This window comes from Mustela putorius, unplaced genomic scaffold (genome assembly GCF_011764305.1).
Source record: "Mustela putorius furo isolate JIRA1106 unplaced genomic scaffold, ASM1176430v1.1 tig00003858_pilon_pilon_pilon, whole genome shotgun sequence".
Taxonomy (NCBI): Eukaryota; Metazoa; Chordata; class Mammalia; order Carnivora; family Mustelidae; genus Mustela; species Mustela putorius.
In genome coordinates this window covers 29,132,220-29,150,470 of record NW_025422010.1, presented here as the reverse complement: position 1 = coordinate 29,150,470, position 18,251 = coordinate 29,132,220, and the positions used below count along the sequence as shown (strand labels likewise).

Genomic DNA, 18,251 nt, shown 5'->3' with positions numbered 1-18,251 from the left:
CCGAAGGCAGCGGCTTAACCCACTGAGCCACCCAGGCGCCCCGATCCTATTTTTTTTAATGTCTGCATAATATTCCTGTGTATGTGTGTGATAACTTCCTTCCTTATCCATTTATCTATCAATGAATGCTTAGGTTGCTTCCTTATTATTATTTTTTAAAGATTTTATTTGACAGAGAGACATACAGTGAGAGAAGGAACACAAGCAGGGGGCATAGGAGAGGGAGAGGCGGGCTTCCTGCTGAGCATGGAGCGGGATGTGGGGCTGGATCCTAGGACCCTGGGATCATGACCTGAGCTGAAGGCAGATGCTGAACAACTGAGCCACCCACACGCCCCACCTGATCTTCACTATTATAAATAATGCTACAGTAAACATAGGGGTACTTTTATCTTTTCAAATTTGCGTTTTCTTTGGGTAAATACCCAGTGGTAGGATTATTGGATCATATGGTAATTCTATTTTTAATTTTTTGAGGAACCTCTATATTGTTTTCCATAGTGGCTGCACCAGTTTACATTCTCTGCAACAGTGCACAAGAGTTCCTTTTTCTCCACATCCTTGCCAACACATGTTACTTTTTGTCTTTTTAACTTCAGCTGTTCTAACAGGTATAAGGTGATATCTTATTGTGGCTTTGATTTACATTTCCCTGGTGGTCAGGGATGTTGAGCATCTTTACATGTGTCTGTTGGCCATCTGTATGTCTTCTTTGGAAAAATGTCTCTTTAGTTCCTTTGTCATTTTAATTGGATTTTTTGGTGATACATTTTATAAATTATATATTATATATATATATATAGAGAGAGAGAGAGAGAGAGAGATTGATTGGATATTAACCCCTATAGGTTTAATCATTTGCAATTATCTCTTCTTACTCAGTAGGTTACTTTCTTGTTTTATTGATGTTTCCTTCACTGTGCAAAGGTTTTTGTTTTGATGTAGTCCCAAGAGTTCATTTTTGCTTTTTTTCAAAAATTCATTTGAGTGAGAGAGAGCAAGTGAGTAAGAGCACAAGCAGGGTATAGGGTCTGAGGGAGAAGGAGAAGTAGACTCCCCACTGAGTGGGGAGCCTGACACAAGGCTGGATCCCAGAACACTAGGGTCATAACCTGAGTCCAAGGCAGATGATTGAATGAACCACCCAGGTGCCCAGTTCATTTTTCTTTTGATTGTCTTTCCTTAGGAGACCTGTCTGGAAAAATGTTACAATTGACGTCATAGAAATTGCCTGTGCTCTCCTCAAGAATTTTTAAGGTCTCATATTTAGGTCTTTCATCCCTTTTGAGTTTATATTTATGTATGGTGTAAGAAAGTGGTTGGTTCATTCTTTTGCATGTAGCTGTCAGTTTTCGCAACACCATTTACTGAAGAGCCTGTCTTTCCCCTGTTGTGTATTCTTGCCTCCTGGACAAATTTTAATAGGAAAAAATCAAGAGATGCCAACTCTGAGTTGAGCTAGATGTTGGAATTAAATGTAAAGAACTTTAAAGCAGCTATTATAACTCTGCTCTGTGTAGGAAATGCAAACAGTCTTGAAATGAATAGAGAAATAGACATTCTGAGCAGAGGAAGAAAAGCTACAAAAAATAGAACAAATACCAAGCTTTGAACTGAAAAAAACTACAATAAGTGATAAAAATTCACAGAGTGGACTCAAGAGTATAATGAGAAGGGCGCATAAAAGAGTCAATGAATTTAAAGATAGACAAATAGAAATTCTCCTGTCTGAAAAACAAAGTAGAAAATGTTTGAAAAAATAAACACAGCCCTTGGGATCTCTGAAACAATGGAAAAAAAAAAAAAGCTAACATTTGCGCTAATGAAATCATAGAAGAAGAAAAGAAAGAAATTGGTGTAGGGAAAAAAGTTGGAAAATTATGGCTGAAATTTTCCCAGGTTTGGTGACAGACCAATTCAAGATGCTTTAGTGAAACCCAAACAAGGTAAGCTAAAAAATTATCATGGAACACATAATAATGCCACCGCTGAGAGTAGACAGTCTTGAAGGCAAGAACAACACATTATATATAGGTAAACTAATTTCAGTGATTGCAGATTTCTCATCAGAAACCATGAAAGGTTTGAGACAACAATATAAATTTTTAAGTGTTGAGAGAAAAGGATTGTATATCCAGTGAAAATATCCTTCAGGAAAGGTGAAGAGAAGACATTCTCAGATGAAGAAAACTATGAATTATTTTACAGTAGACTTGCTCTAAAATAAATGCTAGCAGATATTCTTGAGGATGAAGAGGATACTAGAAGGAAATTTAAAGTTTCAGGAATAAGGGAAGAATCCCAGGCATAGTAAACACACTATTTTTCATCATATAAATTCTTTAAAATATGTATGACTATTTAAAGCAAAAATTATAGCACTGTCTGGTGGGGTTTTAAGTCTATGTAGATACAATGCATATAACTATATATAACATATAAAAGATGCTCTCTGACCACAAAGGATTTAAAGTACAAATCACTATGACCACTTCATGTGGTAATTCCTCAAGTATTTAAAGATTAAACAACATACCTTAAATCACCTATGAGTGAAGAAGAAATTCCAAAGGAAATTAGGTAATATTTTGAACTGAAGTAAAATGATAATGTAACATCAAAATTTGTGGGATGGCCCTAAAACAAGGTTTTGGGAAGATTTATGATGGTAAATACTTATATTACAAAAGATGAAATGTCTCAAATCAATAATCTCAGCTTGTACCTGTAGAACTAGAAAAAGAAGAGCAAATGAAACCCGGTGAAGGAGAGGCTTAATTTTAGTCAATTCCTGATGATCTCAGTAAGTCTAAAGTATCCCTTTACCAGAGGTTCTAAGGATTAAGGATAATTCATATAGTGTCACAATCTCAGAGAGCAGAGGTAACTCAGCGGGGTCTTGGTCGTCAGCTGACAGCAGTGGCCTCTACTTAGATGTACATTTTCTCATACAATTTGCTCCTGCCATTTCTATTGTTAAGTGATACACCTAGCTTCTGAATACATGGGATATGCAAGTATGGGACCCTCCTAACATATTTGGGTGTCTTTCTTGATGTCATGGCATTCATCCCATGCATTCCCACTAGTATATGTTCAAGGCTACTTCTCAGGAGCTCATGAATATATAGATTATATTTTGTTCCTTCCATGTCTTTCTCCACCCAGAGAGAATTTTTATCTCATTGGGAGTGTGAAAACTGTTCATTACTTCATTGGGATTCATTCAGATCATTCACTTTATATGATGAGCTCTGCAGGCTTTATTTAGGTTCATGAAGCTCAAAAGCTCAAGCTTGTACAACTCCAAGTAAATCTCTGAAACTTAAAATCCAGGGCTTAAATGTTTGTAAACAATATGTGCTATCATAACAGCCTTTCCCTAGGGCAGTGATGATGGAATTTCCTGACAACCTGGTTTGGGAACAAGGACAGAATATACATAGAAATACAAGTGAAAGAAATCTGTTAACACTTCAAAAATTCTCCCAACAGGGGCACCTGGGTGGCTCAGTGGGTTAAAGTCTCTGCCTTTGGCTCAGGTCATGATCTCAGGGTCCTGGGATCGAACCCGCATCGGGCTCTCTGCTCAACAGGGAGTCTGCTTTCTCCTCTCTCTGCCTGCTTCTCTGCCTATTTGTGATCTCTGTCAAATAAATAAATAAAATCTTAAAAAAAAAATTCTCCCAACATATGTGAAATGAGGTGAAAAAGTGATATTTATTTTACCTGGGGATTAGAATGATTAAATGAGTCAATACATATGATTCATGTGTCAACTAAGAATTAGTTGGACGACTAAGAATTTAAATATAAATTCCTCCCTTTTTTTAGTCATTGTTGTTTCTTCCTTTTCCTCAATAAATATAACTGGTATAAATGTGTGAATTCTGAAGTATCCTCTATGTGTACAGAGGATGTGAAGCTATCTTAGAATTTATTCAATTATTTATAAAACAATTCAGAAATATAATATGCTTGGAGAGAGACTCAGGCCCACAGTACTAGAGTAGAACACAATGGCCAAGGGAAAGGTAGGGACTTAATTTTCCTTCTCCATTGTTTTCTTACCCTTATCCAGCATAAGTTTCAACCAAAGCCCATTTTAAAAGTCTCTTCATATAAACCAAATGATTACTTTGAAATACAGTATATTTAAAATTATAAAACTTAAGAATTTTGAAATAAGAAGGAAGGATTTAAGACAAGTATTGTAGAAAGCTTTATTATAAAGATTGTCTTAGGGGCCAGTGGATTAAAAAAAAAATGGCTTGCAAACTAATTACTGGCTGAGACTCTTTGTGATGAAAGGTCTAGAACTCACTACCAAAATGTACAGATTCTTCTCTTATTGAAGAGACTATCTAGAACAATTAGATGATGGGAGGAATATCATGTGTGCAGTCATGGATCAGTAGGGTGGTGTTGCTGTGTATTTTGTAGGCACATATTCAGGTTTTGTTGAGAACTGTTTTAAAGGAAAATAGCACTTTTAATGAACAGAACTGCACAGGAGATTCAGATGAGTACGTATGGCATGCGTGTGTAGGAGTGTGTGTGTGTATGAGACAGAGAGAGGAGACAGACTGCTCCAACTCTCTAATCACCCTTTGTTGAGTTGAAATTTTTATTGAGATAATTGTGGATTCACATGCACTTTATGAAATATCACAGAGTGAGCCTTTGTACCCACCACTTCCTGCCAATGATTTAACATTTTGCAGAATTATAGTATAATATCACAGCCAAGGTGATCATATTGATACAATCCTCATTAGATTTCTCCAGTTTTATCTTGTATTTATTTGTATGTGTGTATTAAGTTCTACACAATTTAATTATGTGTGTGGGTTTGTGTATCCAGTACCATACTCAAGATATTGGAACATTTTAACAACAGGAGAATCCCTCAAACAACCCTTTCATAACTACACCCACCTCTCTTTAATCCTGATCCCCATGACCCCAAATTAACCCTTTTCATTCACTGATCTAAGTTACATTTCTAAAACTTGTAATTTCATGGTGAAATTGTATAGTATAGAATGTTTTGGGACTGGCTTTTTTTCCTTGAATGAAATTCCCTGGAGACTTATTCAAGTGTATGTATCAATAGTTTGTATTTTTTGTTGTTGAGTAGTACTCTGTGGTATAGATATTCTAATATTTGTTTAATCCTTAATCTCTTGAATGATGTTTGGTCATATTTCACTTTGGAGCTGTTACACATAAGCTGCTATAAGTATTTGTGTACAGGTTTTTGTGTGGACCTAGATTTTCATTTTTCTGGGATAAATATCCAAGTGTGCAACTGATACGTTACAGAGTAATTGCACGTTTGGTTAAACTGTCAAACTATGTTCCAGGATGTCTGTATCATTTTACTTTCCTACCAGTTGTGTATGTATGACTTTTCTATCCTATCCAACTTCTAGTGTTATGGTAATAATAACTTATGTCAATTACAACATAAAGTCGTACTTTCTCTTTGAACAATTCTTTGGTGTTTGAAAGTAACTGTCACTGATACAACCGTAGAGAGGTATTGTTGTGATATTTTCTCAGACAGTTTTTATTTTGGAAAAGTCACTGACATTTCCTGAGTTTATTCCTCTAGAGCATCACTATCTAATACCTGGAAGGCTGTAATTTACTTTCTTTGAAAAGTTTCCTAATAGTGCTCTCCTATGTAGTCAGGGTTCAAGAAATTGACATGTGTGAATAACCAGAACTATTGTCCTATAGTGGAAGTTGTAGAAGCAAATACTTTTAGTGCTAATGTTTATAGACAATGAAAGGAAGGATGCAGTTTTTAACTTTAGGACAAAGATACCGAAGTGATTAACCCATATTGTAATAAATTATGCAGCCATGAAATTTGAGTAAGTGGGATTTACCAAAATTTGACTCTCAAATACATCTTAACAGTACCAACCTTACATTAATCTTAGTATCCCTAGAATTCTGCATGGTATCAACCTCATAGTGGCAACATGATAAATATTTAATTAAATAATAAAATGGTGGATTATGCCTCCATCAGAAAGGACGAATACCCAGTTTTTGTATCAACATGGATGGGACTGGAAGAGATTATGCTGAGTGAAACGAGTCAAGCAGAGAGAGTCAATTATCATATGGTTTCACTTACTTGTAGAGCATAAGGAATAACACAGAGGGCATTGGGAGATGGAGAGGAAAAGTGAGTTGGGGGAAATAGGAGGGGGAAACAAACCATGAGAGATGGTGGACTCTGAGAAACAAACTGAGGGTTTTGGAGGGGAGGGGGGGTGGGAGGTTGGGTGAGCCGGGTGGTGGGTATTAAGGAGGGCATATATTGCATGGAGCACTGGGTGTGGTGCAATAAACAATGAACACTGAGAAAAAAAAATTACAATATTAAAAAAAGTAAAAAGCTATTTTTAATAAGTAAAATATGTAAAGATGGGAGAAAATAAAGAATAAAATGGTGGCAAAGGTAGGGTTTCAACCATTTTTTTTTAGATCAATACAAGTTGAAATCAACTTTGTTAGTCCTAAATCTCCAATTGATGATTAGATTCAGGACAAATAGAATTTAATAATATTTTTTACTTTTCTTTTTAATAATTTAATAATATTGTTTACTTTTCTTTTTTTAATGTTCCAAAAAAGTAAGATAAGCAAATACATTTATTGGTAATAAAAAGGTATTTGTACAAATTCAGGAAATGAGAAATGTTTCCATGTGGATCAGGTGGAGAACTAGTTGAGAGGAGAGGTAGTTTGTTTTTTGACTAGAACAACATTATTATAGAATGTTGGTATTCTTATGGCACTGAATATAAGATTTGCATTTATGATATAGATATATTTAAATTATAGGCTTAAATTAAAATTTTACAAGTATTTTTACAATGTGATTCTGGCCTTGAAAGAATTTTGAAAAATTCCAAAAGACTGTTATTGAACTAAAAACTCAGAAGAAAGTTTTTAAATTCAGAAATTTATTGGACATGGCCCAATGTTCCCTTGGGGGAGCCAACAGGTACCACTGTGAAAGAAAGGCACAGTATTTTATGTCTGATGGACAAAGGATGCTAAGGGAAATATTAATGCTCTACAATCCTTAGATGTGATTATTTTGCTCTTCTGGTTTTCGGGATATATAATTCCCACCATTAATTCATGGTGACAGTGATGGTAGTGGTTAAGAGCATGAACTCTACAAGTAGGTGACTGCCTGAATCTGATGTCTAGCTCTTCACAAATCAGCTGTGTGACATTTGGCCAGTTACTTAATGTCTCCGTGTCTCATGTTATTCATCTATAAACTGAAGGTAATACTTACCTCATCGAATTTTTCTGAAGAATAAAGGAGATAATATTTGTAACAGCAGAAATGCCTTATATCCAGTGCATGTTATCAAATAATGGCTAAGTAAAATTTTGTGGTTAGAAATGATACTGAAAAAGCTGATAGAGTATCATTTTCTTCTATGTGTGTGTGTGTGTGTGTGTGTGTGTCTATTTCTTTTGTCCTTTCTCTCTCCGTCTCTAATCATACAAACATTAACCCTTTAAACTGAAACTTAGAAGGGAAGTGTATTATTAAAGTTAATTTATTTAAGATAAAGTCAACTTTTGTTTTTTATTAAAAACTGATCTGCAGTTCTGAAACTCCCTCAACACCATAAGGAGCTCTTCTGTTGATTAAGAACATTCTAGGGGGAAAAAAAACTTCTCCTATGGAACTTTTCTTGTCACATAGAATTCTCATATTGAATACTTTCACTGACTTCAACAGGTCAATTCTCTCCCATTGACAGCTGACTTTTTGTACTGTGGTGGCCTGGCCTAATTTCTGACCTGAATGGATTAAGATCCATTGTGTGTAATGCATCAATATTTTTCCTTCTCAAAAATGTTCCTAGAGACTTTTTCCTTTCATAAGTTAGAAAAACTTTAAACATGACAAACATGTCACCATGACAAACTTACCAAATGTTTGTTTTTCCATAAAAGGATATAAGAAGACTAAAACAAACCCTCTGTCACTTATTATACTAACATTTTATAAAATAATAGACATTTTAATCTATAAAACAAAACAACAACAAAAAGGAGGCAAGAAGAGATTTAATCTGAGAATCAAAAACATCTCATCAAATTAAATAAATGTAACTTGCTGAAAAACTCACTCAATTTTTTACTTTACTATTTCTCGTTGAAGAGTGGGAACTATATCACAGATTAGCACCAGAACTGAGACAAGTCCATCTCCTTCTGGACACATATTTTGTTTGATTTGTTTCCAAGGATCTATTAGTCATAGAAGGAATGGCAGTGAAATGCTATCAAATCAACATGGCTGTATGCTCCAATTTATAAAATGGTGGAAGTCATGACTCAAAATGAAGTTTCTAGAGAGCTCTTCTTCACAGTAGTGTTTTTCCCTTTTGTGATGAAAAGTTACACACTAATTTTCCTGTCAACTCTTATTTTGCTTACTGCTGTGATGACACGTAGGAGATGATGCCAAGGGATGAAAGACAACAATTACTGAAATTGTTAAAAACTGGAGAAAAAAGCAGAGATTATATAAGAAAAGGTAAATATATAACCTTTCCTCCCAATTTAAGATGCTGCTTTTCTTATCGCTGGTATCCAGTTATGAGAACAGGCTGGAAGGCGTTAGCTGATACCAGCCACCATTTACGTTTTGTATTTACAGCTACCTCCCTCCTCCCTCTCCATCTGGTACCAGTCTGATGTGAAACTATTTTTAAATGCATAGTTAAATGAAAGTTTATTTTTATTTATTGGGGTTTTGGTTGTAGGAAAACTTCTCACCTCCTAGAGTTAACTGATGTCACTGATTTTTTTTTTAACCTTATGACATATTAAAGAATTTTCCAGGGTTGCCTGGGTGGCTTAATCAAGCGTCTAACACTTGATTTTGGCTCAGGTCATGATATCAGGGTCTTGGGATTGAGCCCTGCATTGAGCTCCATTCTCAGCAGGGAGTCTGCTTAAGGATTCTCTGTCACCCTCTGCCCCTCCCCCTCCACTCTTTCTCTTGCTCTCTCTTTTCCAGAATATTAGAAGACTATAATAGAAGAATATATAAAGAAGAATATATAAAAGAAGATAATTAGAATATTAGAAGATTCTTACCCTTCAAGTGAAATTTGAAGCTTTCATCCTATTTTAACCAGATTTCATCTACTTAAAAGTAGCTACAGTTAAGCTACAGGTTAGTGACTTGATCAGCTGTCTGTGGGCCAGAAGATAAGAACCTGGGTCCATGTAAGGTTGGAAGTTGGAATCAAAGACCACTCATAAAGCTGAAATCACCAAAGAATTTCATTTTCAGTGAAGGATGTATAAAGATATAACAAGGGAACTTCCCTGTCTTAGGTGTAGCTCTGGAAAGGAAAGAAAGTTTTTCCTGAAATTTTATAACCATAGACCCCCACGTGTGTGTTGTGGGTTCACATCTCCCACAACAACGTGGTCTTGGAGATCCCAAGCAAAGAGGTTATTATAAGTGAATCAAGGTTGCTTGTACCAGGGACTAGCAAAAGACTGGCAGAAACTTTCTCTGATCTGGTGTACTTTCAACTCAGGCTTCCCAGGATTCCAACTGAGAAAACTCAACTGCACCTGAATGGGCCAAAACCGTAGTGTAAAACAAACACCCATAACTTCGAGTCAGCAGAAATCCTAAAGAATGAAACCTTGAATAACTTAGGATATTAGAATTACTATGTACAGCATAATTGAGGAGTATGTTTTAAATGCCTTTCAAAACACTGAATCGCAATCTAGGAAAGAAATGAGAGATTTATATAAAAAAGATGGGAGATGTCCAAAAGAAACAGACACTTCTAAAAGGGAAAAAAAAAAGTCATCAAAATCTGTACTAGTTTCTGGAGGCTAGATGTCCGGAGCAAAGGTCTCAGGCTAGAAGGGAGACTCCCCTCACCCCTGCTGGTTTGCAGAGGACCATTAATCCCTTAGCTCAGCCACTTCACAGAATGGCGGTCTCCCCCTGCCAACAGAGAAGTTAAGCAGCATATGAGATAGAATTTAATAGTGAATTTATGAATTGAAAGATAAGTTTGGGTAAATTTCTTCAGATTTAAGAGTTGGCCATACTGATAAAACATAGGAAAGTCAGGTTAGGACACAAAAGAGAATGGGAAGGTAAAAAATACATTCTATTAGGTTCCATAAGCACAGCATAGAAAATAAGGGAAAGCAGCTTTTCAAATATATATTTGATTAGAAGTACCAAGAGTGTTTGAAAGAGATGAAGCCACAACTCAGAATGATAGGAAATATCAAACAGGATAAATACAAAAGAAATCCATAACTGGACCTATAATAATGATATATGAAACCGGAGACAAGAAGAAAAACTTTGAAAGTAAATAGAACAAAAATGATTTAAGAACAGTTTATCTAGGAATGATTAGATAAACAGATAGCTTTCTTTTCAAAATCAGTGGAAACCCAAATGACTTCAAAATACTGAGAAGAGAAAGGTGTAATGAGACATTTTCATATAAGAGACTTTGCCATTAATAGACCCTCACCCAAGAAATTTTGATATATATTTAAAGACAAAGCAGTACAGAGATCACAAAAGGAATAATCACAATGTCAAAGGAAATGGTGAACATAAAAATGAGAGAACATGAAGGTATAGTAAATATTATTATGAAATGATATTAATAGGTGATTATAGGAAAATAAAAAGTGATAGTAAAATTCTGGACAAAAATAACATTTTAAATGAAACATGACAGAGATTTAAAGCAATTTAAGTTTGTATTGAATAAAAGGAGGGCTGAAATATTACCTAGTTTGGGCTTAATTAGATATGCATATAAAATTATAAATTTAATCACTACAAGGATAGAAATTAATGTTCAATTCATTAGAGAAAAAAGGTGAAATGAAAAATATGAAAAATAACTCCAGTGCATTATAAAAATCATATAAAGGGACAAAAAAGGGTGAAGGAGAAAGAATAGCACAGAAAGAACTCTTTGAATTAAAATCAAATATATCACTAAATACAGTAAAATAAATGAACTAAACTTTTTGGTTAAAAAAATTGGCATGTAAGATTAAAAAAACCTGTGCTCATGTAATATCATTTTTACAAGAAGTACATCAAATTATAAAGCTATAGGTTAAAATGAAAAGATGGCAACAAACATTAACATAGCAGGTGGATGTTTATGTATACCAGACTACATGGAATTTCATTATTTATAACAAGGTTACTATGGATAAGAAGGGTCATTAAACATAATTCTAAACTCACATGTTACTGATAGTGAAATCTTTATTATATATAAAGCCAGATTGACAGAATTACATGGAGTAATTGACAAAGCCAACAGTTGGAAGTTCATCATGTATCTCCCATTTAATTTTTGTCTGGTTTGACTGTCCTTTACTAAAGAATACAGATTTAATCCAACAGTGGACAGACTTATTCTAATGAAAATATATTCAGCTTCTACCTAGGAGTTACAGCATTCACATCATCCTCAAGAATATACAAATGATTTGTAAAAATTGGTTTTGCTTTATAGTGTAGGGAGAGGTATTAGTAAATTTCTAAAACTCTGATTCATATGTACCATTTTGACAAAAATTAAGCTAAAGATTAAAAGTGAATTACTATAGAATACAGTTGGAGATTTTAAAACTCCCCTTTAAATAAATCAAAGTTGAAATTAGAAAGTATTTCAAACTAAATGATAAAAAAATTATGTCAGAGATTTTGTGATGCCCCCAAATTGCTGTTTGTCCTCATTAACATTTATCTTTATATAGAAGGCAGAAGGTGGAAAATCAATGAGATATCATGTCCAATTTAATATGTTAAAATGATTTACGGGAAGCAATGAAAGAACAGAAATCTTTTCAGAAATTTTAGAAGATAATTTTCTGCTGACTTTTGGCCTGCATGTTTTTGTGGGTTTTTTTTTTTTTGAATTTTAAAAGATTTATTTATTTATTTACTATTTATTTGCAAGAGAGAGTGGGGGAGGGGCAGAAGGAGAGGGAGAGAGGGAATCTGGAGCCCACTCCTTGCCAGTGCAGAGCCCCACATGGCGCTCAGTCTCGGGACCCTGAGATCACTGCCTGAGCCAAAACCATGAGTTTGAGGCTTAATATACTCTGCCACCCAGACACCCGGGCTTGCATGCTTTCTGATGAGAGATTCACAATCATCCAAGTTGTTACTGTTCTGTATGGAATATGCTGTTGCTGTTTTCTATTTAATTTCTTTGAAGGTGACCCCCCCCCCCGCCGCCCCTGACAAAGATTTTATTTATTTGAGAGAGAGAGAGAGAGAGAGTGCGCGCGAACAAGAGGGGGGAGGGGCAAAGGAGAAGCAGAAGCCCTGATAAACAGGGCCAGGGCGCACCATTCAGAACTTGATCCCAGTACTTCTGAATTGTGACCTGAGCTGAAGGTAGATGCTTCAAGCCAGACCTGAGCCACCCAGGCAACCAAAGATGATATTTTAATCTTTGTCTTTCAGCAGTTCCACTATGTTATGTCTATGTGGGGTTTTCTTTGTATTTATTCTCTTTGGGGTTTGATGGGCTCTTGACTCTTATAAAAAATCTTTTTTAAGATTTTATTTATTTATTTGACAGAGATCACAAGTAGGCAGAGAGGCAGGCAGAGAGAGAGGAGGAAGAAGGCTCCCTGCTGAGCAGAGAGCCCGATGTGGGGCTTGATCCCAGGACCCTGAGATCATGATCTGAGCTGAAGGCAGAGGCTTTAACCCACTGAGCCACCCAGGTGCCCCTTAAAAATTTTTTAAAAATTAATTTAATTTTATTTATTTGAAAAAAATTAATTTTATTTATTATTTTATTTATTTAATTTTATATAACTATACAGGGAGCACTGGTGGAGGGAGGAACAGAGGGAGGAGGAGAAGAAGGATCCCTGCTGAGCAGAGATCCTGGGGTGGGGCATGATCTCAGGATCCCAAGATCACAAAGTGAGCCAAAATCAGACACTTAACCGACTCAGCCATATAGGCATCCCTTAATTTTTTTTTTTTTTTTGTGTGTGTGTGTGTGTGTGTAAGTTTATGTCTTTCACCAAATATGAGAAGGTTTTGCCCATGATCTCTTCAAATCCTCCGTCTTCCTTCTGAGACTCCAATTACCCATATAATAGAACTTCTGCTGTTTCTCTATGAATCTTTGAAGCTGTGTTCATTCTTTTTTTCAATTTTTTCCTGTCTGTCCAGATTAGGTGATACCTGATATTCTGTCTTTATTCATGTCCTTAAACGCCTGATACTCTCTCATCCAGAAAGGCCTTTGCATATGCTGTTCCCCCTGCCAGGAACTCAAACCACCTTTCCATAACCACTTTTACACCTATTCATCCTTCAGGTCTCATCTCCAACAATGCCCTTTTCCGGATTCTGTCTCATTCGTATTCCTTCCTAGCACTAATTTCACTTTAAGATAATACATGTGCTAGTGTGATTAATTAAAGCTTGCTATTCCCATGAGATAAGTTTTATGAAACAGGCAGATTGTAAGTTTCCTCCCACTATCGCATAGCCCCTGGCACAAAGCAAGCACACAAAAAATGTTGAGTGAAAACTTAGGGCTTTGGTCTTTTGTAGAATTATCAGCTCCCACACATGTGTGTGTTGTAGACAGGTCAAATACTAATTTGCCTCTTTCAGATCTCACCTTGCTGAACCATAAAACAAGAGGATTGGATTAGATATACCCATGAATCTGTTCAACTCTGAAATGCCGTTTGTCAATTACTCTTGGTGAAAGGATAAACTTACAAGAAAAAGGATAAAGATCATAGTTTTCAGGTTTCTTTCCATTTTCTTCATTGTTAAAGTGCAATGAAATGGAATAGTATATTGCCTATCCCTGAAACTTGCTCAGTTCCCATGTTATATACTGAAATTTTATATAAGTTTGTACTCTGTCGTATTGTTTTCTCCATCCAAGTAATGGATCTGCACAAATCCATTATTACATTCTCCACTAAAAAGCCAACAGAACTCAAAACCTTATTAGTTAGTCTCCAAGGACATTTGAGAGACTGCAGGAATCAGAAATCCATCTCCAAAAGCTAAAATATCTGCCTATCAATGTAAAGAATGTTATCAGAAATGTCTGAAGAGTTATAAAATGTTTGTACCATACATAACTAAACTACAGTCATTCAATATAGAGGAAATATCCATTTGTTAAGTATGATTTTCTCTCTTAAACTTTTAAGTGTGGCTTCTCTACATCGAGGAAGGCAAAAGTTAATGGAAAATAAGTTAAACTATTGAAAGGGAAAAGTCCCTTCCTCTCAGAATCTGGAAATGCCAAATAATCTTTCCATTGCCTGAGAATTTGCTGCAAATTCATACATTTTGCAGTTAACAAAGTGTGAATAAATCTCCTCTGAAATGTTTGCTTGAGGGCCCTCAAATCCCTGCTGAGAGCATCTAATCAAAATTCATGTTCTACAGATCTTCTTCAACTTATATCCTGATAAACCCATCATAAATTGAAAATATCATAAGTCAAAAATGCATTTAATACGCCTAACCTATCCAACATCATAGCTTAGCCTAGCCGACTTAAAATGTGCTGAGAACATTTACATGAGCCTACAGTTGGGCAGAATCATCTAACGCAAAGCCTATTTTACAATAAAGGTGTTGAATATCTCATGTCATTTATTGAACACTGAAAGTGAAAAACAGAATGGTTGTCTGAAAACAGAAGGGTTGTAGATGTATTGGTTGTTTACCTGGTGATGGCTTGGCTGACTGGGAACCAGAGCTCATTGCCACTGCCCAACCTCATAAGAGAGATCTGAGGGCATGTTACTAGGCCAGGAAAGGCTTAAAATTCAAAATTTAAAGTCTGGTATCTACTAATTGTCTGTAGATTTTGCACCATTGTGAAGCTGAAAAATTGTAAGTCAAATCTTTGTCAGCTGGGAACCTTCTGTCCTAACCATAGTTCTGTAATGTCAATTTCATTTCTCAGGCCATTTACTTTATTTTTGACAGAATGGTATTGTGGGAGAAAACCACTTTGTGACTGTGATGCTGCACAGCTTAAAATATTGTGAACATGTGTGGTCTTCCAGTCCTAAATGGCTTTGATCAGCAATTTCTGTAAGCTACGGTGATGTCTTCATACTTGGATTAAAATAAGATAATACAGTCTTTGTAATCTAGTTGACTGGCCTCAGAACTGCCATGAGGGAAACTGTGTGCACACATTTTAGCAGCCACCTCCTCCTAGCTCAAAGTTGCATAAACCAGATACAATAGTACAGATACCTTTCTCTGTATCCTCAGAGGATATGATGGAAACCGTATCTTCAGCATGGATGTTTCTGAAAAGAATCTGTTATTTAAAAATTATTTTTTTTCAAACATATCAAGAGAAGTACATGCACCTAATGATCTCTCTCTCTCTCTCTCTCTCTCTTTTGGTCAGAAAATAAGAATTACCTTTTTCTTAAAAATATATTTTATTACCTTTATTGCATTCTCATGAATTTATCTATTTCCTGCATGGCCTTCTATAGTTAAATTTTTTTTTTTTCAATGACAAGCTGGGTCGAGTTTAGTTTGGAGAGTGGAATAATGAATTCTTTCTGTACTGGGAGGGTTTTTTTTTTTTTTTTTTTTTTTTTGAATAAAAGATTGACCCACTTGTGCATTGGATGTCGACATTGTGATATTTCTCACCTTATTGAAACAATGCTAGTAAAGACTTCCAGACAAGATGACACTTACTAAGGTCTCAGGTATCATGACCATGACTAGTGGAAGACAAAATGCATATAATCATGTGTGAAACTGGCATAATTGGCCTCAGTGCAAAGGCAAGATGAAAGCAAATGGAGGTGCAGGCTTTATTAGAGTAAAATAGCACTCTTTTTGAGAAAACTAACGTTTGTTTTACAAACACTGAGAGTTAAAGAAAAACATGATAGAATGATTTTAAAAGGTCACCTGCCATCAATATGTACATACAATTCACCCAAACTGAGCTTGGCTTTTTCATTATTTTGCACTGATGGAATCATCAAGATTTGCAACTTCTGTTTAACTTAGCTATTTGGGTTTCTATGTTGAGAAATATTCATTCTGCTATTTGAGACTCATCCTTAGATTATCTTTTATTACTTTCAATTTTGAGAAAGTGATTAGAAAAAGCAAATATAGGTGATGCCACTTGTTAGTAATAAAATCTGTAAAATGCACATTTGAGAAAAATGATGTGGTGGTCATGCTTCAGTGTTTCATGAAAACTATTTCAATAATTTCTGATAATGTGTCATTTTCAATTTTATTTGTAAATGATTTAACACAAGACTGTAATTACAAGATTCTGGTAAGCCATTTGAAAATCCCTTTTCACTGGAACTTTCATCAATTTGAATTAATTGGGTTGGAGTCCATTAAAGATCTCTATGTTAAATCTTACCTCTTTAAAAGATATTTGCATTTAGGCGAGTAGTTTCTCTATTAATTACATGCAAAAATGCTCTACAATCCCATCATTAAAAACCTGCTGAAGATGAGAAAGCTAACATAGTAGCTCTTGGAAAATAAGGTGAAACAAAATGTGTGACATGTTTTAATGGGGATTTAGGGATGCTGGAAATGGTTACATTCTTTGACCAACTAACTTATAAGAGAAATACATAAGTCCAATGAAATATATTTGCTGCTTTCCCCCCCCCCCCTTTTTTTTTTTTACTAAAAACATTTATTTTCAAAGAGCTGCAAACCTGTGGCAGCTCTTTGTTTTTGTAAATGCCAACAAAGACTTCTGAATCCTTTTAGGTAAAAATGTAGCCAAGAGTTAAAAGGTTTAACATATAATCTAGGTACAGTGGAAAGATGTACATGTGATCCCTTGGCACATTAAAATAAACAGTATTTCCCTCACACAAGCTAGTAATTGCAGGGGAAAAGTACATATATGGGGGTAGTGTGTGTGTGCGCGTGCAAGAAAGGGAGGGGAATAGGTTGGTACGTAGATGAATTTTGAACAATATAGGGCAAATCAGACATATCTAGAGATGTGGCAGACTTACTGATAATCTCCCTTACTCCTGTCTCTCCCCACCTCTTCTCTGCTTCCCCATGTGAAGGTTGAATATGCTTAAACCCTTGCTTTCCCAGTTTCCCTTGCGGCTAGGGCACTGGAATATAAACTCTTCTGGCTGGTGGAACCTAAAGGGAAGTCTTTTGGAAGACTTCAAGAAAGTTAATTCTCCATAAATAAGGGATATGAAAAGCATAAAACACCCTTCTTTGCTGGATGTGGTGGTGCACACACATGAAGCCTAGAGCTTGTGATGTCTTCCTGCAATCACAAGAAAGAGGGAGCTGACATGGGGAAGATGACAGGAGACCAAAGGAAAGTACTTACTTAGGTCACTATGACACTCCTGGCTTAGAACCAAACCTAAAACAACACGGCTTCTGGAAATTTTTGTGTACAAAATATAAAATATATAAGTATTTTTAAGGTGGCCATTCCATTGATTTTAGCAAAATCATTTTCACGGATACAAGTGATCCATTATCTCATATGCATGTACATACATTTATATGTAGTATGTGTGTGCATATGTGTATATGTGTGTGTGTATGTGTGTATTATTTTTTTTCAGTATCACATAATTCACTTTTCTAATCACTTAGACAAATCAGGACAAGTAGAGTGAACTTGGCTCCCATTTTTCAACTGACAATATGTTCTGAAACAATGAGGTTACTAGAAGTGGGTGGAGATACCCTCATTTTTATGGGATTTTCCTACTTTATCATGTATGTTCAGGGCCTTCTGTGGCCTATGCCACAACTATAGAGCCATCTCATTAAGAGATCATAGCAAAATTGGGGTCCTGTTTCTGTGCTGTGATTTCAAGCTGAAGTTTATTAATATCTTCAGAGATTTTTGAGCATTATCTTTGTAACTTTTAATAACATGGGGGTTCAGGGGACCCCAGTGGATTTCTTTGGCTCAGTTAGAATAGTTTTGTAATTTCACGTGAAACTGTTTTGCATTGTATACCAGACCTATGTATAGAATACCATTTATAATGGCTTTAAAAGACCAAGTAATTCCTCTAATGTATTGGTCTTAATGATACAAGAGTACTTTTTTTTTGAGTGAGAAGTATACAATTGTAATACTGTATGAAATAAGCTTAAAATC

The 18,251-nt window shown here is 35.5% G+C and overlaps 1 protein-coding gene across 3 annotated transcripts in view; it reads left to right on the top strand.

Moving 5' to 3' along the window:
• The window catches only part of NOL4 (nucleolar protein 4), a 413,009-nt gene that overhangs the window by 21,751 nt on the left and 373,007 nt on the right, over window positions 1-18,251 (top strand). The gene's annotated exons all lie outside the window — the stretch shown is intronic.